The 27,445-nt window shown below is 38.1% G+C and overlaps 1 protein-coding gene across 48 annotated transcripts in view; it reads right to left on the bottom strand.

The window, feature by feature from the left end:
- LOC129577139 (bromodomain adjacent to zinc finger domain protein 2B) overlaps nucleotides 1–24,943 on the bottom strand; it is a 44,192-nt gene extending 19,249 nt beyond the window's left edge. For 6 of the 48 annotated variants that reach the window (XM_055463630.1, XM_055463639.1, XM_055463650.1 and 3 more), the window contains exon 1: nucleotides 4,046–5,454. The gene's annotated coding sequence lies outside the window, so the exon portion shown is untranslated. Of the gene's footprint in view, nucleotides 1–4,045; nucleotides 5,478–13,847; nucleotides 14,278–14,765; nucleotides 15,032–23,417 lie in introns of those variants that run through there. The other 42 variants (XM_055463641.1, XM_055463642.1, XM_055463658.1 and 39 more) reach the window with 17 other exon arrangements.
- Between the last annotated feature and the right edge of the window lie 2,502 nt (nucleotides 24,944–27,445).

Below are 27,445 nucleotides of genomic sequence, written 5' to 3'. Positions count from 1 at the left end.
GTCGCCGCCGCCACCGTCATACCGAGAGTGAGAGAGTGAGAGAGACAATCCGAAAGAAAAAACAGTACAACGCACACATTGTGCGAGTACATCGAATGCATTGCGAAATTTTGTGCGGTTGCATTCATTGAGTCTCTCTCGTTCATTTTTTGTTCTCTCGCCATTTAGCCGTTTTTCGTTTGTTTATTTCAAATGTGGAATTTCATCGTTCGAGTTTTGCGCGACGTAACATTGAACGGGGGGAAAAAGTTTTGGCGAAAAATTCTTCAGCACATATTTGTACCGTGGCGGCTTTGCATTTTGGCCGCAATTTAGGCGAAAGTGTGGATGATTTTCATCAATGAATATGATATAGAGTACTATATCGTTCGAGTTTAGCATATTCGCTTTCTGGAAATACATCGCACACACACACACACACACACACATTTACACGCCGCATGCCAATCTAAAAGCTAAACCTCGGGCACAAAATCGGCTAGTGAGTAAACGCACAACCAGCGATGGAATTTCCAAAAATATTTTCGAAGCAAAGCTTCCACTTAGAAAATTTCAGTGTATGAGTGCTGTTGTGTGCATGTGTTGCAAGCAAAATGCGCGTTTTATCAAAATGCAACGATGATGCACAGCGAGAGATGCATTGTCCATGTTTATGTAATTTGAAAATCAAACGTCAAAAGTGATATGTGCAAATCACACAATTCACATTCCTAAAGCAAAAGGTGCGTATTTGTTGCATTTGCATCGGCATCGCAATCATTTTCCAACGCATCGACCAGTTGTTCCAACAAAATATTGAACACAGTTTAGGTCTGGTATGGATGGTAAATCGGTTTCTAGACCGATTACCACTTATGTGTTTCATCGATTCGACTTTTTGCTCTCGTCGTCTCTCATGCTGCCCTTCGACGAAAATTGTATCCCTTGTGGGCTTGTTTTTGATGAGAACGAGAGAATAATTTCGCATTTATTTTAGCCCCAGAAATGGTCCAACGCTTGGCGAATTGTGATTTTGTATGCTCATCTGATTATGCACAGGGCCTTCGAGTTTCTTGGAATACATGAACTTGTTTTGATAACATTGTCAGCCAATGGCTGATGAGAGATCTCTTTCTCTTTCGTTCTCGTTCTCTTGCCTGCTACGGCTGACACGACCAAAGAAAAGTGAACAGAGACAGAGAAAAAGAGAGCGAAAAGATGCGGAAAAAATAATAATAATGCCATAGAATGGATGGAATAATATCTCGAATGAGCGAATTGATGCGCGCATCGGATTATGTCTTTGTTCTTTACTATTGTTGGTAATTTAATTGCGATTATATTCTCTCGTATGGCGGATACGAGAGCGATTTTAGCGTGAGTACGGTGCACGGAGCCACGGTATACACCGACGACAGCAAGAGAATGAGGATTGCCACGATTGCCAGTGAGTGAGTGAGTGATTGATTGAGTGAGTCAGCCCGGTACGCAAAATGGAAAAAGATACACACAAATGGATACAAAACACAAGTCAGGTCCTCTCTCGCCCATCTATCGCTTTTTAGATTTTTCTCGCCATAAAAACGCTGGCACAAGCGCCAGGCATCGATTCAATTATATCTCATTCATTTGGTTTCTAGTTTTTCGATAATTCGATGTGAAAATGTCGATTGAGAAGGGCGTGCAATGTGTATGTTGTTGTCGTCGTCGTTATTGCCGTCGTATGCTTCGTCATCACGGGTCCTGTGTGCGCGTTCTCATTCTCTCATTCCGCTGTGTGTTTAGCGTGCGTGAGTAAGTGAACGATGAAGCCAGCGATGAATGAGTGAGAGAACGCGCGCGCGTGCACAGGATTCAAGCATAAAATACACAAATTTATTCTCGCATTGAATCGAATCCGTTAAAAGGTAAAATGGAATGAAATCGAGGAAATTTTTGCATTCGACACAAAACGTGAGAGCGTCAATCGGCAGTTGTTCAAAGCAGATAGCGAGTGCTTCGGCGACACATACAGTCAACTTTTCACCCAGAAAACACACACCGCACCGCACACGATCGACAGTGAGTGTGTACATTTGCTGTGAGTGAGGAGAGAGCGAGAAAGTGCGAGCGAGCTAGGATGGTGAAAATAAGGGCTGCTTTTAATTTATATCATAAAGCGAATGAGTGCGTGTATATGTGGAAAATGCCGTCTCCTCTCACATCGCTCTCTATCTCTCAATCTATCTCTCTCTCTCTCTCTCTCTCTCTCTCTCTCTCACTCTCTCTCTTCTCACCGCTTTTATATGTGTGGCATAATAAATGTTCTTCTGTTTTGTTATTATTGCTGGCTGTTGCCGTCGTTCCGTTTGGTGCCATTCCTGTTGGAAGGAGATTTTGGGTTGTGTATATGCATGCGATGGATGTAAATTTTTTTTTTTCTTTGGTTCGACTTTTTTTTTCTGCTGTTGCTGTTGCCGTCGCTGCTGTTGCTGTCGCTATCGCAGAGTTGTTGCTGCTATTGTTGTTTTTGTCATCGGTTGGTTCGTCGGATGGATAGAGCTAACTAGGCTGAGGTATGAGTGGTATATCGGCACAACAAACACGTATAAGTATCTGTATAGTTTTGTTCGGTGAATTTCGTATTCGGCATTACACAGACATTGTCGCCCATCAAGCATTCAGCGCATTCGGAATATGTATTACAAATGAAGACGACGAGCGAAAAAAAAAAGAAATCAACCGAACAACAACACCAACAACTCGCATACAACACACATCACACAACTTTAACCAGAAGTGTAGAGGATTCAGTGTGTGAGAGCGAGAGAGCGGGAGAGAGAGCAGTCACATTTGTAGACATGCAGTGAGTATATACAACACGCTCTTGTTCGCTCCCTCTCTCTTGCTCTCTGTGTGTTCGCAACACCGCAGTTACAATGTTATAAATCCAAATAATAAATATCAACAATAAATATAATATGTGCGGTGTTTTCTGTGTGTCTCCATCTCGGTACGCTTTCCTCGCGCGCTCTCTCTCTCTCTCTCTCTCTCTCTCTCGTCCTCTTCCTCGCTCTTGCTCCTGTTGGCAGCTGGCCCCGGTGCTATGCGTTTCTCGCTCTCGAAAAATTCTGTTTCACATATCCACAGACTATTGTGTATGAAGCGAATGTGTATGCGTGTAAAGAGTCTTTCGGTATAAAAGTGAATATAGTAAATATACAGTTGTTTGACCGAAAGGAATCATCAAAATGGCTGCCTCACATTTATTATGTGAGCGCACTTTTTTTCCCTTTTGCCTTCCTTGTACACAATACTTAATTCTTTTTCTCTCTCTCTCTCTCTTATTCTTCTTTGTTAGCTCTTTCTCTTACTTTCATCTTTGCTTTGTACGGTTGGTTTTTTTTCGGTCTCCTCTTCCATTCGAGAGAAGGGAAAAAAACTGTAGAAAGAATGTGCCCGGTACAAATTGCTCTGAATAGAACCGAATTGTTTCTCTTTAATGTGCGCAACGTTTTCGTTTCCTTTTCGGATACCTTTTTGCCGAGAAAAAAGAAGAAGAAGAAGAAGCGAGTAATGTGACCATCGACTCATCGATAGTCAATAACAAGCTAGCCAGGAAGAGAGGGAAAAAAACACAACAAATGCTTTGCAATTAATATTCGAAATAGATGTTTCCCTGAGGCATTTCACAATACACATCGCCTGCTGAAATTGAGAGTGTCTGTTGATATACAGAAGAAGAAGAAAAAAACAAACGCATCGGCACAACTTTCTCACATGAAACTGCCAACCAACTAAGAATTTATACCACTAAACGAAGAATGAGAATTGATTCGAAAAACAATGCGCTCACAATTAATTCAAAGAATTAGAAACCGACCGAATAACAAAAAACTATTCCAACTCGGAGCATTTTTCTGCTAGTTTTTGAATCACTCAACTCGGTTTCAACTTCGGTTCTTTCACCGTATATTTATATGCGGTTTCAACGAAAAGCAAAAAAATAATGACATACACATACACATCAAAACCGTCGTTAGCACAAAGCGACCGATATCTACAGCTGTAACATAAACGTACTCACATCAATCATGTTTAAAATAAATTCCAATCGTTTCAAATGTGTGTTAAACATTTCAGTAATTCCATAAAATTATTTCATTTGACATTTTCAAATGTGCGGGAGACTCATTATCATTTTTTTATGTATACCCTCGCTCTCTCTCTCTCTCTCTGTCTGTCTCTCACTCAATATATTTCTGAATCGCGGTTTTGCCGCATTGATTTTCACGGGTAAATTTTGTACGATTTTTTTTCTCTTTCCGAATGCGTTTTTTGTGCAATCATAACAACAATTGGCTTCAAAATCACTTGGAATCTCAATGAAAATGCACTACGCACATTTACACACCAAACTGAAAATAAGGATCACATTCAATATTTTAAGACAATGTTGTTGTTTTTTTTTCTTTTGGTTTTCGTTACATTTCATTTCGAATTGATTGCAATGGGCAGCGATGAAGTGCAACATACGATCAGATTTCTATGCATACAAACACTGACATACATTTCTTGTTATTTCTTTTTTTTGTATTGTTGTTTTGTTTTAGTCTCGCTTAGATTGTGTGTGTTGTATTCTATGTGTCGCTGGACATCTTTTTCGTGTGATAGTTTTCAGTATCCATCTCTCTGTTTCACTCGTAATCCTATTTTGTCGATGTTTTGTTTGGATTGAGATGTTGTCTACTTTTCAGAAGAAAAAAACAAATGTATGCATTTCACAACATGATTATCACTGTTTCACTCTCGTAATATTCAAACACATATACATGGATACGCATACGCACACACACACACACATATAGCAAATGAATTCTCTTTCACTCTCGCTCACCAAAAACTATGCTGAATTTTTCTTTTCGTTTTCGGCCACTGCATTGCCTTCAAATTTTTCTTTTGCTTGTAGCAGTTCACGTTTCTTATTTTATATATATTTTTTTACCCAAAAATCTAATCGAAATGAATGACTTTTTCGGCGATTTTTCTTCTCTTCATATGAATTCGTTTCTTCATTTCAACACACTGTTTTTCTATTCTTCTTTTTTTTGGTTTTCGTTCAAATTGTTTCTCAATTCACTCTTAGGTTCTTCGATAGAACACGATATTCACGGAAATCCAAACGACTTTGACGACGGGATTAATAAACTACACGAGCTAAGAAATGTGTATGTATGTGAAATGTTGGTACAATGAGAGAGCAAACCGAATGAAAAAAAAAAAAAAATACAACGAAAGGAAAAAAAATGCCGACCGAATCGCGCGCGACAGGCGAACACACAAGATACCGAACCGATTCACACAAACACTCAGCACAATTTAAAACATACAAAACCAACAACGAAACGACCGACCAAGATGGCTTCGGAACATTTTTATTTAAACTCTCTTAGTTCTGTGGCATATACATGCCGAGAGAATAACATATACTCGTATTCGTCGTGTACACACGAAAGCAAAGAATGGGACGAGACACAATAACAACAACAACAACAACAACAACAACAACATCGACATCGACATAGCATAAGCAGGCAGCAGCAGCAGCGGCACGGCACAAGCACCACCAGCAAAAAGTGTACACACAGAGAGTAAAGAATTGAACAAACGAAAAATGAACTAAACGTATAAAATATTATAGCACGTAGAGTAAGAGCATAATGAAGAAAAAGAAGAAGAAGAAGTGGCACTGTGTGTGGAATCGAAATTGTAAGCGCGTTACCTCTCTGCCTTTGCCGCTATGCTGAAATAAGTGTATGTATATCGGAGCACCAGGCGAATGGGAAAAAAAAAAAAAAAATGAGAGCCAGAAAAAAAATTGGAAATAAAATAAAAGAACAACGAGAGCAGCAGCAGCAGCAGAAAAAAAACTTGTGTGTATCGGATATTTCTTTCCCTTATCCTTGTCACTCCTGCTGATGAACAGAGTGTCTGTCTCTCGTGTGTGTGTGTATGTGTTCGCCTTCGTCTTGATTCCTTCATTATTATATCGCTTTCCTTTCGGTTGCGTTATGAATTGTGTTGTTCTGCACATTGTCACGGCGTTTATGTCTTCGTCTTCGCATTTTTCTCTCTTTACTTTGGCGCAGAGTTTGAGTTTTTTTTTTCGCGCCTTACGTTACGTGAAGGCGTGTGTTATTAGTTGGCATGGTCGTTCAAATAGAAACAAAATAAACATGACTATGAATACAATTAAATAATTGAGAAAATACTGCCAAACCGCGAATGGATGCAACACGGAGTGTGAGCGATGGGCGCAAAAAAAGGAGAATAGTATGAGTGACAGTGTCACCATATAGCACGATACGTGTGCACCCTCCGACAATCGCACAGTATATAGTATAGATTAATTAATCGAAACTACTTTTGGATGGTACGAGATGAGAGTCTGGTCGGGTCACATATCAGCGCAAATGCAATTGTATTATTATCGATATATGTATACGATTTATTGCGCTCGAAGACAATTTCCAATCAAAGAAATCGCACGGATAGTCAAAACGAGAGGCTCATGGCGAAATCAAAGCATTCTCGATACCATTTGTCGAATAGAGAGGGAGACAGAGAGATAGAAAAGGCAACGTTAATGATGATGACGGGATGACGGCTGCGACTATGACTATAAAACGGCATTCGACAACGACAACGACTATGACGATGACGGGGCATATGCAATACACAGCATAAACAGCTTATAGATTGGCACACGGCATCAATTCGACAGAGATAGCACGACACCACCAAAGGACAAAGATAAAACAAAAATCCGAAACTTCACAGCGAACTTTTGTAGCACAGTCAGAGACATAGGACATGGATAACACGCATACAAATACATACAAATTCATACACACACACACATGCATACACACGAAGACACATCCATGCACACATAAACAACCACATAAGCCTGACAATTCGCAATTGCCATGCAGTCGAACATACTACGGTATGCATACAGCACAAACACAAACACATCGAAAGGCACCCGGAGCAGAGAATGAATTATAAGCAAACGCAACGCTATGGAAACATTCGGCATTTGGCAATTCAAGAATCGAGCATTACTGGTGGAAAAGCGAAAAGAAAAAACAACAACAACAACGAAAACTACGAGTGAGAAATTGCGCGCGCGAGAATGAGAGAACGAGTGATTGAGCGAGAGAGTGAGAGAAAGCAAGAGACAGGGTGAACAGGCAACAAGAAAAACGGCAACAATAAAAACAATTATCATGAAAAACAACGACTACGATGATGATGTAGCGAGGATCTACAGAGGCTAATTCGTTATATTTTTTTTTCCTCTCTGTTGTTGCTATATGTTTTGCGCGAGCTCCGGTCCATGGCATTGTCTCCTCTTACGTTACGGGAGAGAAATTCGAATAAATTTCGATTTTGAGCGGGTCGACGAATTTCGACTGTTCGACAAACTACTTTAAATGTGATATAGCAGCTGGTGCAGCAATTCATGTATCATATGTATATCGCGCGCGGCGTATGTGCGTGTATGTAATATACGATATCGGTTTTGCCTACACCAAAATCACACTCTCAGTGCTCTCTCTCTCTCTCTCTCTCTCTCTCTCTCTCTGCATCTCTGTATGTGTGTCTGTCTGTCTCTCTTTCTCTGTGCTCACACAGCCGAAGCCGTTTAAATTTTCGGTTACACATATATTCATATGTGTATGAACCACATTCATATTTTATCTGCGCCAATATTTACGGATCTAATGTGCATGAGAATGCTCTTCACTCAAAAAGCTCTTTTCATATTTTTCGCAAACTAAAAGAGCTCATTCCATCGTTTTTTGCTGCATTCTTTCTTCTCTCATCTTCTGCCTCGTTTTACAGTCTGTCATATATTTAAAAAAAAAAAAGATCAAATGATTACAAAACACACACACATGCGCTACGCTCATCGCATATCGTTTCTGCAAGGCTTGTGATTATTTCAATGACTTTTCAAAATGACCCAAATGCATAAAAAAAACAACGGAAAAAAATCGACATAAAGTCATTTTATCTCTTTACATAGGCATATGACGTAAGAGAAAGGAAGAATGAAAGAAAAAGAAATGCGGCGATGCGCAAACTAGAATTCACTTGAATAATTTCTATAGCAACACCATCGATTTTGTGCGTAAAAGACATCATTTGATGAGAAATTCTTATTGAGGATGCATTGTGAGAAAAAAACGATTCAAATTAATTGAAACCATATTTTTCGGTGTATTTAAAACAAATCTGTTTGACATTATCACCATTCATTCATTGAAAAAGTGAACAACATTCCACAGTGGCTTTGGGTTCTTTTGTCATATCTCACTCTTTTTTTTACATATTCCTTGTTGTGAGCTGATTTTCGCTTTTTTTCTTCAACAAATTGACTTTGTTCTAACGACCAAAAAAATGATAATCTTTTCGTAGCGAAACGAGAGAAAAAAACAGCACGGTGCATGCAAAAGCATCAACTCTTGGAAGGTTTTCATGTAACTTCCACCCTCGAGCATGAAATAATTTTGTATACACATATATATTTTACAAAAGTGGCAGGATAGTGTGATTTTCAATGTGTCGAATAAGTACACAAAACCCTCGACAAGTTCTGTAAAGTTGTGAGTTTGCCAAAGTGGATGGGGGTGAATGCGCAAAGAAATTCGAGTTTTTTTTGCTCTCTGTGTTTGTGTGTGTGTGTGTTTGTAAATTTCATTTTGCATTTTTTGCTTGTTTGTTCTTGTTGCGTCAAAAAGCGTGAAGTATTTGCGATGTGTCATAATCATTAATAAGTCTTATGTCCAAATATTCAAACGAGTCGAGTTAGATGTGAAGCGTTGTATATGCTTGAGGTTTTTTTTCTCTCCATAGTTTTTCTTTCATTTTATTACAATTTTTTTGTGAGGTTTAGTGTGGCTGTACTACAATAGCAGCAGCAGCAGCAGCAACAACAGCATGGACGGTGAGCGATTACAATTGCCATTCGTTCAATGGTTTGGTTCAATGAACTCTGTCTCTGTTTCTTGGACTGGCGGAATAAAATTGTCAGGTTCTTGGGATGTATATATAAAACTACATGCGCAAGATAGTTCGAACTGTTTCTTTTTTTCGATCTTCTTCGTTTCTCTCATTTTCTACGCCGCTCTTCTAACCGTCGTTGCTTCTTTCTTTCTGCCTGGTTTTTTCCCTCTCTCTCTCTCTCTCTCTCTCTCTCTCTCTCTCTCTCTCTCTCTCTCTCTCTCTCTCTCTCTCTCTCTCTCTCTCTCTCTCTCTCAACTTGTCTTAAACATTGTTATTACAAATATCATTTCGTTGTTTTTTCCTGGAATATTTATGTGTATAGGGTTTCATTTGTGTTTCATTTCTCTTGAACGTTTTTGATTTGTTTCATTTGATTATTTGTTCATTTGTTTCGATTGTGGACTGGACTTATTTCTTTTGTATTTTATTGGGTCGAAAAATGGCACTTTCAGGTGTTGCATGGTACCCTGTTGTTAGCGCGAATGCGAATATTTTTCTTTACCTTCATTTTTACACGTCCATTGCCGTTGCTGTTATCGTTGTCGCTGCTACCGCCGCTGCCGCTTGTATTTCGAGGCGGTCGTTTTTCTCACAAGCAAATCTTGACTCTTCATTCTTTTTTGCGCGTTCAAAAAGCACACTTTCAATGAATAATGCGCTCAAATATGCGATTTATATTCTCGATGATTTATTATTATTTTGCAGCCGATCATCGGCAAGTACATGCCCCCATAATGTATGTGTATGTGTTTGCATGTCAAATAACATGTTTTAAATTGTTAGCGGGAATTGAATATTAATAAGAATTGAGCAATAGACGTAGTACACATGATGTGTGACTATAAAATTCGCCGAACGTTCATTAGAAAATGTTAAGCAAATGATATTCGCTTCCAGGTCGTTGTTCCTGTGGTGTATTTTAATTACATTCACATATATTATTATGCTCAAAATCAATCATATCTAATTGATTTTGTAAATAGTACAAAATGAACCCATGGCACGTTGAAAATATGCGCATTTTTCAATTGGTACCACAATTCGAAGAGCCAACTTATTTCGATCCAAGGCAAAATTACGTAGAAGATAGGTTTGTACACACACGACTTGGATTTGTGAAATTATTAGAAAACGATATTTTATATATTAAACAAACACAAATACGAATATGGAAAACAATAGAGAGAGAGAGAGAGAGAGAGAGAGAGAGAGAGAAAAAACGTTTTTCTTTCTTCTACTCCGCACAAAATTATCTAGCCATGTGTATATCTATCATCCACGTCAACTATACAGCCGAACGACGTTTATTGACGTGCTGAAATGTTTGAATAATGTCATCGATTCATATTTCATATAAATTTGAATTTATTTCCAAAACAGATCGGAATCGACCGTAAAACCGATAAACCACAATCAGATAAAAACGAAGAACACAAAAGCAGTAATAATAAGTGGCCGTGGTGCGTGTGCACCTGCATATATATATATATAGATATATATATATATTTGGGGTACACATGTCGTTTCGATATGCTCACGAATTAATAATATCAAAAGTGATGACGATAATTTGTTATCAATTTCGGAGTCGCGCGCGCAAAACACAACAAACCGAATCTGGAACTGAAATTATCGAAATCGCGCAAGCAGAATAACAACCAACGAACGAACGAGCGAGCGAGAAAGAGTGGAAAAGAGAGTGCGATTGACACTGAAACGATTAACTACCAGAATATGTGTACACATACAGCGAAACAATTACAGATCGATTGCAAAGTGGAATTCTTGTGTGACCACACTTCCGATTATTGGATACTTTTGAATAAAATGGATTATATTTTCCCTTTGTCTCCATCTCTCTCACTCTCTCTCTCTCTCTCACTCTTTCCGTTCTGGTTGAATCACATGAAAGGCTAAATCGTTTGTACTTTCCCAATTAATTATTCATATCGTTAGTACTAAAGTGTGTTCATTGGCCTCTATTGCTGGACCGTTTAACTTATGTTCTCATATCAATAATTCCACTGTCAAACGAAATCATTCGTGGATGTTTGATTTAAAATTTTGGTTTGACCAAACAAAACTTTGGCCGGGTGTCAGAATCATGAATTTGAAATGAAGTTTTCCGAAATACTTTTCCGGGCCGAACGCCGAAGGAGCGAGCAAAAGGGGAATGAAGAGAAATGGGGAAGAAGGACATTTGAATAATAAACATTTATTTAATCCACCTGAAAAAATAGTCAGCGATTTCAGTGCGCAGACAAGTCGATGTACTTTCTTTGGAATGCGAAGAAAAGTACAAACGTTGAGATTTCGATCGGGATGCGGCGAATATTGCTGGTTTTGTGTATGTGCGGCGGATATATATGTATATAAAATACTCCGCCTTTGTTTTTCGCTCTCATTCTATCTCTCTCTCTCTCTCTCTCGCCCTCGTGTCCTATCCATCAGTGTATGGCAGCTGCAGGCTTTCCTATGACGACGAACAAAACACCCAAAGTGGCAAAGGTACACACGAATACACGTACACACAGCATCGAAATCAAAATTGGTGAAATGGTGCGATGCGATGTCGCCAGTTATGCGACAAATGTACATTTCGCTCGCTAAGGGCTACCGCCAGCATAATATTGCTATGTTTTGGGATGATTTTGACAAATGAAAAAGAAAAAAACACACAGAGTAAGAAAAAGGGAGGGAGAATCGGTACATAGAAATCGATATGAAATCGCTTCGCCTTTGAGCCGATTGCACCGAAACCGATTTGATGTCCATTTAAATGAGATGTATCGCATCGTTTATTTTATGACACTAATTGTTTCTATCGCGCAATTTAAATGATTTTTTAATTGATACCAGAACTGTTTCAACATGGATTGAACACGGGGTACACAACGAGTCGTTGTCAACGACTTTTTGTTTTCACTGATTTTGTTTTTTTTTTTTCAAATGGAGAGCGACGAAATGAGCATGGGCTTAATTTATTTGGTCAGGTGTCAATCATCAAACGAAGCATCAAAATTGAATCATTTCCGATTGCATTTTTATATTTGTTCATTAAAAATATTAAGTCTAAAGAATATTTCACACTGTCACACAGATGAATCATCGTGATTCGGTTAGTGAGAAGTGTACAGCTGTCAAACTGTTTGGCTAACGATTTTTATTTACATACAAACACTTTTGTATGTGCGCCAAACAACACAGCCGATATTAAAATGCCGAATGAAGGGAAAGAGAGAAAGAGAAATACATAGAGAAACCGAGTTGTTAATTCTGAATTCGATGTGTATAACATATTGTGCACTGTCGAAAAGCTCTCGATTTAAATTCAACGTTTATAATGCGCGGCATAAACTCAACAAATCGTTATTATATTATTTCTATCTATTTGTTGTCGTTGTTGTTTTCTTTCTTAATCACCTTGTATCGAACGGTAGCGGTACGTTGGTTTGTTGGTTCGTTCATAGAAGTAAAGAAGAAAAAAAAAATAAGCGAAAATCTCCTCTCGAAAAATTGTTTTTGATCAAACTCATACACATGGCAGACACACGAAAAAAAAACGTAACAGCGAAACATACGCGAATCAGTGAAAATAGGTTCGAAACAGTTTGAACGGCAATCGGCGAAATGAGTTAATTTCAATATATATATAAAATTGACGAAATCAGAACAACGAAATAGGCAAAACATTTGGTAAACACGACGAACAAGCGAGCGAGCGAGCGAACGAACGCACGAACGCACGAATGGGCAAACGAGCAAGTGAGAGAGATAGAAAGAGAGCGATAAATATCAAGTCAGCACACTACACAGTTACTGACTTAGGCCGCAATAAACGAGGTAGCTTAAATATCAATCGAATAAAAAAAAAAAATGAATCGGAAATATTGCGAATGAACGAAAAAACAAGACCGCAGATCGTCGCTTCGCTCCGCTCTGCGTTCTTGAAGCTTGTAAATTTAAAGGGTTTAATTAATTTGATGTTTCTCATCAAATTATTATCGTAAGCACTACATGGAATATAGTTTTAATCGTTGGAAATGTCTGTTTCACAAGTTTTAGTTATAAATCATTTTAATATTGTCAATAATAATTAAATAAATACATATGATGATATTGTATTCTTCACTTATGTGTTTTATGTACAATGTACACTGTACGCTCAATGTGAACGGTCATCGTACGTTATTTCACATTGGCAATGAAAAAAGTGTAAACATTTTTTTTGAGTTATCTCAAAATTGAATTTCATGAACATGATATTATTTCATTTTTGCAAATAGGTGTAATTGGTTCATTTGAAATAAAAAATATGGATATTAAAATGAATTAGTTTACGGTAAAAAAAAATGGCCTAAAGAGTCTTAAAATTTTCTCATAAGAAAAAAATCACTACAGTAGCTTACATTCCATGTAGTGCTAAAAAGTGAGCAACAAATCAACTTCGGATTTTATTATTCGTTTTTTTTTTTTAATTTGGAACGTTGAACGCATGATCTTCTTCTTTTCCATTCACGTCAACAATTTGAACGTCGTGCGCGCCTTGTCATTGTTGTTTTTTTTTGCTATCTATTTTTCTTTTTTTTTTCTGTTGCTCTTGCTTGTTTGCTGTTTTGTTGTTCCTCATTTCTTGCTCATTGTTTCAGTCTACCGTTTCATGTTTGCCGTTTCGATCTTTTCACTCTAACTAAGTATATGGATGAAAAAAAAAGTCGACGAAAGCAGCAGCAGCAGCAGCAAAATCAAAGCGACAGAAACAAAGCAAACTTTACTCCAATTTAATTATGAATGCACGACCACCACATACTCACTCACTAGCTATTTCTCGTAAATGCAAAATTCAAGCAAACAAACCGAGTCGAAGGTAAAATTGACATGGCAGCAGCATCAGTAGCAGCAGCACGAATTGCCACTGTCAAACACAACGAAAAAAAAATTATTGTTCCAAAGATAAATGCAAAATTTCGAATATATGGCACTTTTTTTTCTCTTAAAGTTTCTCATTACGAATTTCTGCCTCATATACGCAAAGCGCGCACATGAACTAAGATGACACAAACATGGACACAAATAACGAAGAAAAAAACAATCAACAACCACACAACTTGACTTTAAAGTCATACACACGATAATTATACACTGTTATTGTTTTCGGATCACTTCGTCGCTTATATTTTTTGTTTCTTTTTTATTTTGTGTCGTTACTTTTCATATATACATACACTTCGGTCGGCGCGAATAATTCACTAGAAAAATAATAACAACAACAATAATAGCCGAAGGAGAAAAAAAAAATAGCAACAACAACTGCACTAAAAGATTTATGGTTCGCATAAGCGAGACGAACGAGAGAAAGAATTGCCGAAGACGAATCAGCGAATCAAAGAAATTGAATAAACAACAAACTCAATTCAATTCACTTGAAATGACTCTGACGCTGAATATATATATATATATATATATATTTTTGTTGTTTTGTGTGTGTTTTTTTTTCATTTTACTTTACTTCGTTTGTTCAATCCAAACTCTATTTATAACAATTAACACACGACGCATTGTTCACACACCATACACCGGAAAACCAGCAAAACGCCAGATTAGAATACGAAAGAAACAAAAAAAACAACTCGCCGCGATTCATTTGAATCGGTCGAAAATTTCAGGGAAATAAACTCTCAAAGTTTGAGTGTCAAAAACCCAAAAATTAAACAAGCATGTTTGTTACTCACACGACGTAAAATACACACACACACTAATTACAAACGAATCCTACTAAGAAATGCACTGGCCCGCATGCGATCACACTCACAAACGCTCGCCGACTCGGGGCAGCCGAGAGTGAAATAAGTGAACACAGAATGAAAAAAAAAAAAAAATTGAAATAAAAAAACACACAACTACAACGCACACAAAAACGACAAAACAAATGGATCCAAAAACCAACCACGAACACAATACGGTTCAATCATATTCGGCCTAAAGCAATTATTATACTAAATAACAGAAATATTATTTCGAACGTTCGTTACACACAAATTATGAGTATGCGAAGCAGCGGCAACAGCGGCAACAGCGGCAACAGCAGCAGCAGCATCAGCGTCATTGTCGTTTCATTGCCGCCACCGTCGTCGTCATCGTCGTAGTTCAGAGTCGCTATTGCGAACCGCCGTCACTACCACCGCCACCACCGCCACCGCCGCGTTTCATTTTATATCAATTGACTACATCGTTCGTTCATTCTCTGCCGCTCTGTCTCTATCTATCTCACTCTCATACTCATTTCGCCGCGGCTTTGGGAATCCGGAATTATGAACTGAAACTGACTCAAAATACACATATATATTTACGTATTCCGTTTTATTCCGCCTGGTCGCGAGCATTAAAAGTACGGTGAAAATTGATCGCACGGTGCTCACACGCTCGTTTTATATTAACCTTTCAAGAGATGTGTACATAATTCCCAAATACCGTCTGATCAAAATGGACACAAAACATTTCACACACACACGGAGAGAGAGTTACGCGTACGAAAATGAATGTTTGAAATGAATGGTTATTCGTTTTTTTTTCGGATTGGTTTCTATATGAATATTCGATTGGTATCCAATTCACTGTATGCCGGACATTCTTTGATGGGTTAAGATACAATAACGACAATTACAATGAGCCCGTCGTCTTCGTCTTCGGTGCGCTCGTCTCATTTGCCAATTCCGTTAATACGTCTTGGTGCGACTCGCGTACGTGATTGCTTGTGTGAGTGTGTCTTTCTCTCCCTGTATGCGGTGTGTGTTTAAGAGAATCCATCAAAAAAGATCGTTTTTATTTCGCGGTATATAGTATATGCATGTTGTTATTGTTGCTATGATTTTCTGTTTACTCACTTTTCTTGTGATATGTTTTTATTGTTTTTTGTTCGTTGCTTATTGCTTTGGATGAGTTAGTGAATGAGCGAAGCGTTGAAATCTCTATAAGGTAGCCAAACATAAATTATATTTGAGCAAGAAGAATGTTTTTCGAGGTAGTTCTAATGGTTACAATAACAGCAACAACAACAAAGAAAAAACGAACAATAAAAGAGCTATGTGTGCGTCCAATGGAAATGCTGTCATCTTCAGCTATAATAATCTTTCATTATAATTTCGTTGTCACACTGAATTTTGTAATTTCACATGAATCACTCTTCTCTTCTTCCGAAATGAATTCTTTGATGTGTCTTTGCATCTTAGCGTTGTGTGGCTCGGTTGTTTTATATTTCGTTTTTTTTTTATGTCGTGGCCAAACGAAAGCTGTATGGTGTTTAAAAAGAGAGCCAAAGAGCACGTTCGCGTAAGTTGAATGGACGTACGATTCGTTATATTTGTTGTTGTTGTTTTCGTGTGTGTTATTCAACTTGAGCTTGCATTTTGCCTACCATACAATACATTTAATTTCGTGTCTTTTATGTTTGGAATTCGTTAGGTTGTTTTTTTTTTGGTTTCTTTTCATCTATTTAACGTGTTGGTTGCTGTATATGTTTTCGCTTGACGGCGCGCACTCTTTTCACTTAATTTATTTTTAATTCGAATCATTTCAATAAGTTTATTAAACACTTCAAATCTTCAATCGGTCGTACAATCGACAAATTTTGAATGAAATCGAGTTGTAGTCAAACATTTTCTCAGAAGGATTTCGTTTAGAAGCGATTGAAAAATTTCGAATCAAGTTTACTTTATGGTCATGTTAATTCTACTTGTATGACATAATTTCATCGTTTTAAAATCGTATTTTCCTTCATACGATATGAAATCAAATGAATGGCATTTTCATCAATTTGTTTTCATTCTCCGTTGTTTTCAATTTATATTTTCAGTTCCATTCGATGACGATGTGTACCGTTGCTTTAATTACGTGTATTTGAATATTGATTCGACGCATACCTCGAGCATGCTTTTGTATCTTTGCCAAAAATGGTTCTGTACTAAGCTGAAAAAACTTAGCTAACAATTTAAAATACATTGCGCCACGCAAGCCATCTAGATGGCGCCACAAGAAAATTTGGTTCTTATACGAGGTGTATGCTCAAGATATGATTCGACGAGAAAAACGCTGTGGCGTTACCAGTGAAATCAAAGCGGTGGAAGTGAGGTGGAGAGGGAGATAGGCCACGAAGAAGAGAATTATTGTAGATATACATCGCCAAGAAAGAAGCGCGTTCGACGAGAATAAGTGATGGCATCACATTACACATCGTGTTCACCATTATGAAAGCGGCAATGTTGAACTTTACTACACACTCTATTGGCAATTTCGCACGTTACCATTTTACCAGAAGCAGTGTGTGTACCGCGCATTACAATGCGCTTGCTATTTTCTATATCATTCGTCGTCGTAGTCGTTGCTGTTGCTGTTTCTGTTCAGTTTTTGTTTTTTGCTAAATACTATTATCGTTTCTTGTGCTCGTCGCTTGTCTACTCACTGCTTGATTGGTTTAAGCTTTTTGGTTTCATATTCTCCATCTTTCTGTATCATTTTGAACTCTCTTGGCCAGCGTCATCAGGGTCTCTCTCTCTCTCTCTCTCCCTCTCTTACTGTATGTATATTCATAATCTCGTGCCATTTCTACATCCATACCGCGTATACATCCAGTGTGGAAAATGCAATCGAAATCCAATTCGAACTAAATGAGAATTTTATTCAACAACCTAAACCAGGAGAGAGATAGAGAGAGAGAGAGAGAGAGAGAGAGAGGCAGACATCTGCCATTTCCCAGAAAGCCGAATGTGAATTGTTTTGTTTTCGAGCACTTGGAGACCGATCCGATTCGAATCGGATTTTCCCCATGCATTGCGGTATCATTCTTATTCTGCTGCTGATATGAATGCATGTATATGTTCTGGAGAGCATCTCCACGCGTATTTGTGCAAATGTATTTGTCGTAGACGCTGATTCTCAGATGAGTAAAAACCGACCGAAAAAAAGGACCAATACCAAATCGCCCGCAGAGAGAGAGAGAGAGAGAGAGAGAGAGAGAGAGAGAGAGAGAGAGAGCGGGGGAAAATTCGCTAGTCTCTCTTAGGTGGGTGATTTTGCAATAGAACGAACAAGTAAGCGAACATTGATTGAAACTTTGGTGTGAACTGAGCTCATCACATGGACGCCATACTTTATGCAATGATTGGCACGAGAAAATCTGAGCCAAATGAAGAAATTACAAGAAGAAAAATTGCATACAAAATGATCCGTTGTACCAAAAAAGAGGAAAAAGAAGAATAAGCGTCAATTGCAGTCTGTGACAGTGCGATAGCATCGCACGGTAAGTTTCAGAGAGTGTAGAGAAGCGAGAAAAAAACAACAACATTATAGTAAGTTGGTTTTGCGATGTGATACACTTTGCCGTTGCATACACAGCACACAATTTAATGGCAAATATCTGAGCACATCTCTCGCACCTCGAAAGAAGGAAAATAAAACATGCAACAACATAGACACGGACACATACACACACACACACACACACACACACACCGATCCGATGATAATGCCCGATTTTGTGACACATTTTTTTTGTGTCGCGAGCGTTGTGTGTTATTTGGGAAGCCCACAATGGTGGACGCAATGCATACCCGCACGCTCAGTAAGTGACTCACACACACTTTCTACACTGGGAAAATTGTATGCACGCGCGATGGTCGATGGCTTTTTTCCAAGTGCACACATTTTTCGAGTCGGTTTAGTTTGAGCAATTGTAAAGTGCTGCTGCTACTTCGTTCTTTTGCTTCGTTGCATCTCTCTGGTGCGCCGATGGCATTTCGCGATGACCGAATTCATGTTCCATTCGAAAATTATCCATTTGAATTTATAACAAACAAACATAAAGTGATGAGTGCGCTTGCAACCAACCGATCAACCGACCGGCCGTCCGACCAACCGCCAGCTCGTGTGCTCCAAAAACTGTTGTCAATGCTGGGCTAAAATACTTGTACATTCGCGCCACGAAATGAATTAAGCGGAGCCCCCAAAAACGGCGAAATGAAAAGAAGAAGAAAAAAAAACGTTCTACGCGCGCTTTGCGTGTGCTACGGTGGTACGTACGGTTCACATTGGTCATGTTGTGCCGCTTCATTACGATGATAATTCACAAAACTGAATTCGCTTGTTTGATGATTCGGCGGTGGGTTTCTGTTTGTGTGTGTCTTTTTCTCTCTATCGCTCGATGTGTTGCTGTGTGCGTGTGTATGCGCGCCTGTGTCAAGTACCCGTGTGCATATAAGTCATTGTATATTGCAACCATAGTTGAGGTTTAAAAAAATTAAAGCGTCTCGTTTTGTATGCAAAACAAAGCTCTCTCTCTCTCTCTCTCTCACTCACATACTTCGTACTCAATGGCTTGTGTACGTAACGTGCGAACGTTTTCTTTTGAGTGCGACAATACGTTTGCTTCGCACATGAGTAATATGAATGCATTCGTACATGCGACGAGGCAGATGAAGAGCGATTGTCACTCGATTTTATTTATTAGTGCTTTTTTTCATTGTTATTACTATTATCATCAGTCATATTCGCTTGAAGTTGCCACCACCACCGCCACCGCTACTGCACTTCGTACACTATCGCTTGTTTTGTTGTTATTTTTTTGTTTTGTTTTAATTTCACATTGAATGCTTCATTTTCGTTATTGCTTGCCTGCCCGTTGATTGTACCTTTCCATATTATATACACATTTCCAATAAAAAAAAAAAATTCGGTTCTGTTTGGACACTTTTTTTTTCTCTACCGCGTCTCTCTCTCCCTCTCTTTCTCTCGTCGCAATCGTTTTCGATTTCATATGAAAAATGCACTTAATTCATTTAGGTGCCGTTCATTGCTAATTGTAACTCGGTTCATTCTGTTTTCTTTGCCGCTTTTATTGTCGATGCGTCTCGTTTTAGCATAAATACGCAATTTATCGCTTTAGGTCTTGTTTAGTCGGCTTTTCTTCTGACTGAATTTAATTATACATCGATTATTTGATTTCTGTTGTCGTTGTTCTTGTTGTTGCTGTTTTTTTTTGTGTCGCCGTCGTCGGTGTCGTTGCTATTGTGTGTTGTTATTGGTGTGCCTTTGGGCCGTATTCGAATAAAATCAAAATATGTATACGCGCCGAATTCGTTTCTCAATATATTCACCGAATTGTATCACATCAGTAAAATTGAACATGTGTGCGCGTCTCTTGCTCTCGCTGTCTCTCTCTCTCACTCGTCGGCTTAAACGTACGCGAACAATTTTTTGCTTTCAAAGCGTGCACAATAACACATTAAGTTTATATATTGATAAATTGCCAATGGTTTAAATAACACTACACATTTTTTTCTTTCTCACTCTCTCACTCTCCCAACGCCTCACTCACTCATTCTCTCGTTTTGCATGTCATTTATCCGAATTCACATAGACTTTGGTGCACAAATGGCATATATGCTCGGCGTCACTATGTCATTTAGCAGTTCTTTTTTTTCACTTTGTATTCTTTCTCATTCTCTCTCGCTGTTTTGTTTTAATATCTTTTGTGCACGCATTATCCAGAGTAATTGTAAGATTGACGGCAATCTTACTATGCGAGCGAGAGAGTGCGAAAGAGTGCGAAAAAATTGCCCCATTTTGGACAACTGTTCAGATCTGTTCACTCGGTAGTACATTCTCGAGAGGAATATTCAACACAAGGCAACAACAGCAACACAAACAAATTCTGTGATTCGTCAAATATTCAACGTTTTTTCCCCGGTACTGTTCAATAATTGAATTTAAGCGTTTAAAAGCGACTGTAAATTCATTTGACGCATTTTTTTCGCTTCTTTTTTCTGGAAATGATGATATGCATTGCAATTTTTTCGGCTGACCGTTGCCGAATTTTTCATTTACACAATTTTAAAAAGGGGTAAATGAACGTTAAAACCAGAATTTAAATAGCATGCAACCACACACATACGAATGCACAAAAAAAAACGAGCCGCACAAACAAAACTGCACATTGTGATATGGAAATGTGTTTACGAGCGAAATGATTCTGATTACAGATGAAAATATATTATCGAATTTCATGCCAAAGTATGGCTCATGTGGAGCCTTCTGCATCGCATTCAAACGTAACGTTCAACGAAAGCCCCGCAGTTACGGAATAAAATACCGAGCAAATGTGAAAAAAAAACACCATTGCACTCGATGCTCCACTCTACACCGTACTTTTCTCAGATCCACCGTCTTTTTTTTCGTCGTCGTCGTCTTTTTTTTTTGACAGTGATGCACCATCAATTGAAAAATAGTTTCGAGGAGAAAATAAGTGAAAAATTCGAGTTGACGCAAACGGAATAATAAATTCAAAATGCTTAAAGAATATGTAAACGATGTGGATCCAAATATGCGCCATACAATAATCAATTATATGGCTGCCAATAGTATATCTGAAACAAGAGCGATTCTATCGAGTGAGTGCTCATCGTGTGTGTCTATTGGCCCATTCAAAATAGACAAGCTGCCCAACCAAAAACGATTTTGTATTTGATACGATTTAAATCATTTTTCGAATATGAGATTTGACGTTCAATAATCGGTTTGTGTCGTGGTAAATCGACAAAATTAATTGTACCAGTATACGTTCAATATGAGTTGGAAGATGGGAAAGTGGTCAATTTTATTTTAATTTGTAATGCCAAGAGATTTTTTGTTCCAACGTCTTTGCGTTTAAACAAAGACACCACGGAATCGTGGTAAGAACACAATAAATTGCCGCATATATTTGTGTCAATCCCTTCAATTTTATATGAATCTAATCCAAAAAAGAAAATTATATATATAAACGTACAGTGTACAGTCCCAAAGATTAATGAAAAATGATTGTTTCCCCGCCGAGTCTTTTGACATCGCCATAACACGGCATAAAATGGCTCAAGCGTTGACATTGTTGTTGGTGTATTCTCGTTCGTTCGTTTTATTCGTCTTTTTCTCATTGAAACAAACCGAAAAAAAGACAAAAAAGTAACGATAAAAAAAACACGCACACGAGAGAGAAGAGTTATTGAATCATTACGTTTGGTCTTCGGCGTGGCCTTTACATACGCTTGCTGACTTCGATTTCTCGTCTTTTGGTGTGATGTTGTTGGCTGCTAACCGATTTTTCCCCGTCCGATTCTCATTCATTTTTTTTTTTTTGCTACACACTAGCCACATTTGGTTTTGTATTGTGGCTGTCGTTTGCTTTTTTCTTCTACTTGCTCTTCTTCGGGTTCATTCTGCGCGCACAATTTTTCATTCTTCTTCTTACTTTTTTTCCATTTAGTTTTTTTTCTTCTTTTGCTTTCGTTGAGCTGTAGTTTTCGTGAATATTCACAAAATAAATGCAGATCATGCACAACATAAATAGATATGAATGTATGTTTTGTGGCTCTGTGCGAACACATAGAGCGAGAGAAAGAGAGAGAGAGAGAGAGAGAGAGAGAGACAGAGGTAAAGGAAATGAACACCATTCAGAGAGAGAGAGAGGTGGGTAACAAACGAAACAGAGTTGAAAAAAATAGCATTAAATGCACACAGTAATTACAAAGACAGTCAACGTTGGAAAAAAGCCGACAACGCCGAAACAGAAACCGAATGAGAGACAGAGAGAGGGAACGTTTGTTCCGACATAGTATAAACAACAACAAAATATGCGACTCCCTTACAGCAACAACAAGTTAATGCAAACAAAAGGAGAATAACTTGAATTATATAAATTCGTTAGGTTGTTATTTCATTTTTATTTCGTTGCTTATGTTGTTGTTTTTTTTTCGTTGGTTGGTTGGTTGGTTGGTTGGTTGGTCGATGGTACGTATGCCATGAGCACGTATATTGGATCTTTCAACCGATTTTATGCACAATATAAATCAATATGGCTGACTACATATGATGCATACATACAGTCAAATGCATTGATTTCGTTTCTTTTTCGTCGATTTTTAGCTGTCGATATAACATCCAAACAGGCAAAATTATCAACGCCAATTGACATCTCGTTAGAAATGCTTCCAATTCCAAATGTAATCTTGATTTTGTCTTTCTCTCAACGTGACTACAGTTCTTTTTCTCTCTCGCGTTTTGCGTTGTTTTCGTTGAATAAATAAAAAAGTATTTTACATAAATAGGCTCTTTTATGTCTTGGAGGGGGATTTTCTGTTTCGTCGTTTCGGAAGGTGTAACAAAGAATTCTGAAAATGTTAGAAATGGCTTGATTGAGACATTGTCATTGGTGCGATGTGTCACAGCGCCATTTGAATATTTTCCACACTGAACTTGTCAAAAGTCGACAAACAGAAGGTATACTTATGAAAAACCGCGGGAGAGTAGAAAAAGAACTATATGAAAACAATTATTTAAACAAATCGGTTGATACTTACTTTGAAAATCAAATTTAATTTCCAGCAAATTTGAAACGCTATAAAATGCAAACACTGAGCACACGGTTTCGATTGGTGACGGTGAAAATGAGGAAGAAAACACATACACACACACACACACACACCATGAGAGTGTGGAATTCAGACGATTTGTTGTATTTGAGTTCTTTTTAATCCCCCATCCAATTCAGTGTTCACTCATTAGAAATCGAACAACAACCAATAAAAATCGATTTTCCGCGAAGATGACACAATCACCATTCACTCAACAAGACATATATATCCGGATTCGGGATCTAATGCTCGTTTTCCGATGTTGATTTGAATCGTTTGATTGCTCGTATGTACCCATAAATAACAGACAAATTAAAAACCGAAATGGATATGATTTAATTGTAGTTGCGTTCTTGTTGTATTTTTTTTTCTTCAGTATTCTTGTTTTGTTTCATAACACACGAATTGTAAGCGTAACACACAATCGCCGTATGACAATCCTATTAAATCGATTTGCCTTCTTATCAATTTTTTTCCCTTTGTTTTTTTTTTTGTTCTCGTTCACGTTTTTCAGTTTATTTTTGTTTAACCTAGGTTTTTCAATGTTATATTTGCGATTTCTTCAGTAAAAATGTCAATGAAATGGGAATAATTATTGTTTTCATTTGCATGGGCCACGTCTAATTGCGATGCACTTTTATTTCGATTTGTTGTTGTTTTTTTTATATATCTAATTTTCATATGATGTTCTGTCTCACTTGGAACTCAAACCAAAAATGAAAAAAGGAATAAAAATCACAAAACCCACTGGTTCATACACACAACACAGACCAATAATTCCACAATAAAATGTTTCGATTAATCGTAATCGATGGATGAGCACAAACTAGTAATTTGTCTAATTTTCGATTTTTTTCTCACATTTCACACAGTATCATCGGTTAATAAGCCATTTCGATTAAGCCGTATACCGTATTCAAGCACTCTTCCAATGACACTATTTCGATCACTTAATTATTCTGTATAAATGTCTCTGTTTTATGTGTCGGTCCGATTCTTATGCAGAAAACATAACACAAAAAAACCACCACACATATTTTCTGATTGTGTGTCCGTTGTGCTGCCGCTGCCTGACCAGAAGAAAAGAGACCAACTCAGTTTCAAAGATGAAGAATTCAACAGAGCGCGAGTGAGAGCGAAATGTGTAGAAGTTGAATATAAAAAAAAAGCACACACACTTTTTTTTCTCTCTTTAATAATGCGCGTACATTTAGTCCGAACCAATTCAAAATCGAGAATAAGAAGAAGAAGAAGAAGAAGGAAAAAAATACAGAACACAAAAAACTATACACGAAACACGGACGACAGCCGATCCAAATAAATTAACATAAACTGTTTATAATTATTCGTGCGGATAAAAATTTCGCTCGATCCATTTGACATCATTTAAAAGTTACAGCCATTTTTAATTTAAATTCGATTTTGTTGTTGCTGTTGTGTATTGTTCCTCTCTCACTCACTGTGTAAAGTTCTTTCTGACTCTCTGAGTGAATATATATATATATATATTTCTTTTTTTTCTGTTTGTTGCTGCTGCTGCTGCTGTCGTTTGGTTTGTTTCACTTCTTTTCTGTTTTTGCGCTAAGGCTATTGTATGCTAACATACAGCGCGCACGGTGACGGGGCGATATGAAATGGAACGAAGTGTGCACAAATAATAATAAAATAAAAGCATAGCAAAGCGAACTAAACGTTAACAACACGGCAGTAATAAACAACGAGCGCAGAGAAGAAGAAGAGAAAAAAAAACACACACAGTTCACACTGTGTGTACAGTGTACACACATACGATGGGTATATCCAACGGTTTGGTCGCTTGCTTGTTCGCTCGCTCACTCGCTCGCACACTCTCTTGCAGATGCGGTGAGAAAGAAGAGAAGAAAAAATCGTTAGCATCATCAAATATAAGACTTGATGTTCGAATGCATACAATTTGCTACAATCGCGGTGCGCGCGGGCTTTTTTCGCTCCTCGCCGATATGTACGATTGTCATTTCGGTATGTTTTTTTCGTTTTCTACGGTTCTCTCTCGCTTAATTTTTTTTTTCGCTCTGTGCAAATGTGTGTGCATGCGTTGCGGCTTCGCAAATCCTTTTGGGTAAAAAAATATGGATAGTCTATTGCTCTTAGTAGCGCGCGCGAACGATATAATACAAGCAAACAACCGACCAAACAATCGGCCGGCCAAAAGAGCGAATGAAATGGAGCACATCATATGGATTGAATATTGATACAGTGCGGCAGAGCGAGATGGAACGACCGGAGCAAATGAGCGCGCATACTGCACACACATGGTATGTGACCATAGTAGTTTCATTATTCTGAATCTGCGACTAAGAGAATGAATGGGTAAGTGTGTGTGCGTGTGCGTGCAATAGAGTCCGTTTACCGTGTCTCTCTCTCTCTCTCTGTATCGTACTTACGATCGAGTGCACGCGTTATTTTGCCCATACCGATTTTTAATGCATGCCGTGTGCGGCCGATTCCATGTGAAGCGACGGGTTTATACGTAGACGATGTTTATGTGTGAGCGTGTGTTTATGCGAAAGAGAGTTGCGTCGGTTGATTGATGTTTGCGTCGTTTCAATCGTGATTATTGCAAATACAATTCAGAGCCCGTGAACATGTCACTTTTTGATGAATTGTCCATCTTTCTATCTCTTTCTTGATGCGATTGCTTCGTTGGTTTGGGCTGTATGTGTCTCTTTTTTCCCATTCTGTTCTCTTATTTAATTTTATTGTCTCCGTTGTCTATGTCGTTGTCGTTGTTGTCTTGTTTGCATGTGTCACAGCAGCAGCGGTAACGGCGGTGGCGGCATCAACATCGGCGTTCAGATTCTTCAAACCAGTAACTATGATTGTATTTCGCATTTCGATGTTCTCTCTATTCCTCTCCTCAACGCTTTCCTACGTTTTTCCACATTTGGATATCCATTGCTTGTAATTGCGAGAACACTCCTCTGTACACATAGCACACATCACTTTGTCTTAGAAACATTGTTTCTCTGCTATGACTCTTTGCTCTCTCGGCAAGTTCAATGGCTACTTTTATCTCATTCTAACACCCTTTGCTAGTGTCTTGTGCACATTCTTTCCGTCTCATCCATTTCGCTTTGGTTCAATTTTTTTTCGCTGCTTGTGTTCGTCTTCTTCTTCTTCTTCTGCGTGTGCATCCACCAAAGGGAACTGCCATCGAATTGGAGAAACACACTTTCGTTGAACATTTGACACATCGGAGCATCAGGCGAGCGGCGTAGCAAAACGCCAAAACCGATATATACATGTACATATATTGTTTTGAAGAAGAAATGTTTTTATATCGTCATTTTATGTATTGTGATGAATTTTTGCTAATGCAAACATATTTATATATACATATTGTGCCGTTTATCCATCCCGTGCATATGTGTATGTGGTGTGAACGTGTGCATCGATTCGCATTTCGGATTTCTTCTTTCGAAATACGGTTTTTATTATGTTATAAATTCATAACTTTGGGACACTCGCTCCAACTCTCGCATTCACACTCTTTCACTCTCACTCTCTTGGTGTCGCTTTGTGCGCGCCTATGATGAAAATTTCATAATTCCGCCCCATTGATGATTGCGCTGAAACATCATCTATAAGCATATCTCATTGACCCCACGCGCAACTAACGACTTGACTCTTTCTTTCGCCCTTTCCCGCTTTCGCCCGCTTGTCTCTTATTATTACTTTTGTCATGATTTACATCCATTTTCGATGTCTTCGTTTTTCAACTTATTGAACTCCAAATGCAAGCGGCATAAGAGTTAATAGTTCCACTCCTCTGAAATGTCCTGGTTACTTTTAAAATTGTCATGCAAAGATAAATTGATTGGGCTTTGCATTGAATGAATCCCAAGAGAATCGAATGACTTACCAACCAACATTTGAACATTGCTCATTGGAAGAAAATGTTTATCTAGCTGGCAACTCAATTGTATCAACTATTC

The sequence above is a fragment of the Sitodiplosis mosellana genome, unplaced genomic scaffold (genome assembly GCF_009176505.1).
Source record: "Sitodiplosis mosellana isolate CC-2019 unplaced genomic scaffold, AAFC_SMos_1.0 Smas_scaffold_6197, whole genome shotgun sequence".
Classification (NCBI taxonomy): Eukaryota; Metazoa; Arthropoda; class Insecta; order Diptera; family Cecidomyiidae; genus Sitodiplosis; species Sitodiplosis mosellana.
Note: the sequence above shows the minus strand (reverse complement) of the source record. Positions and strands in the feature narration are given on the sequence as shown.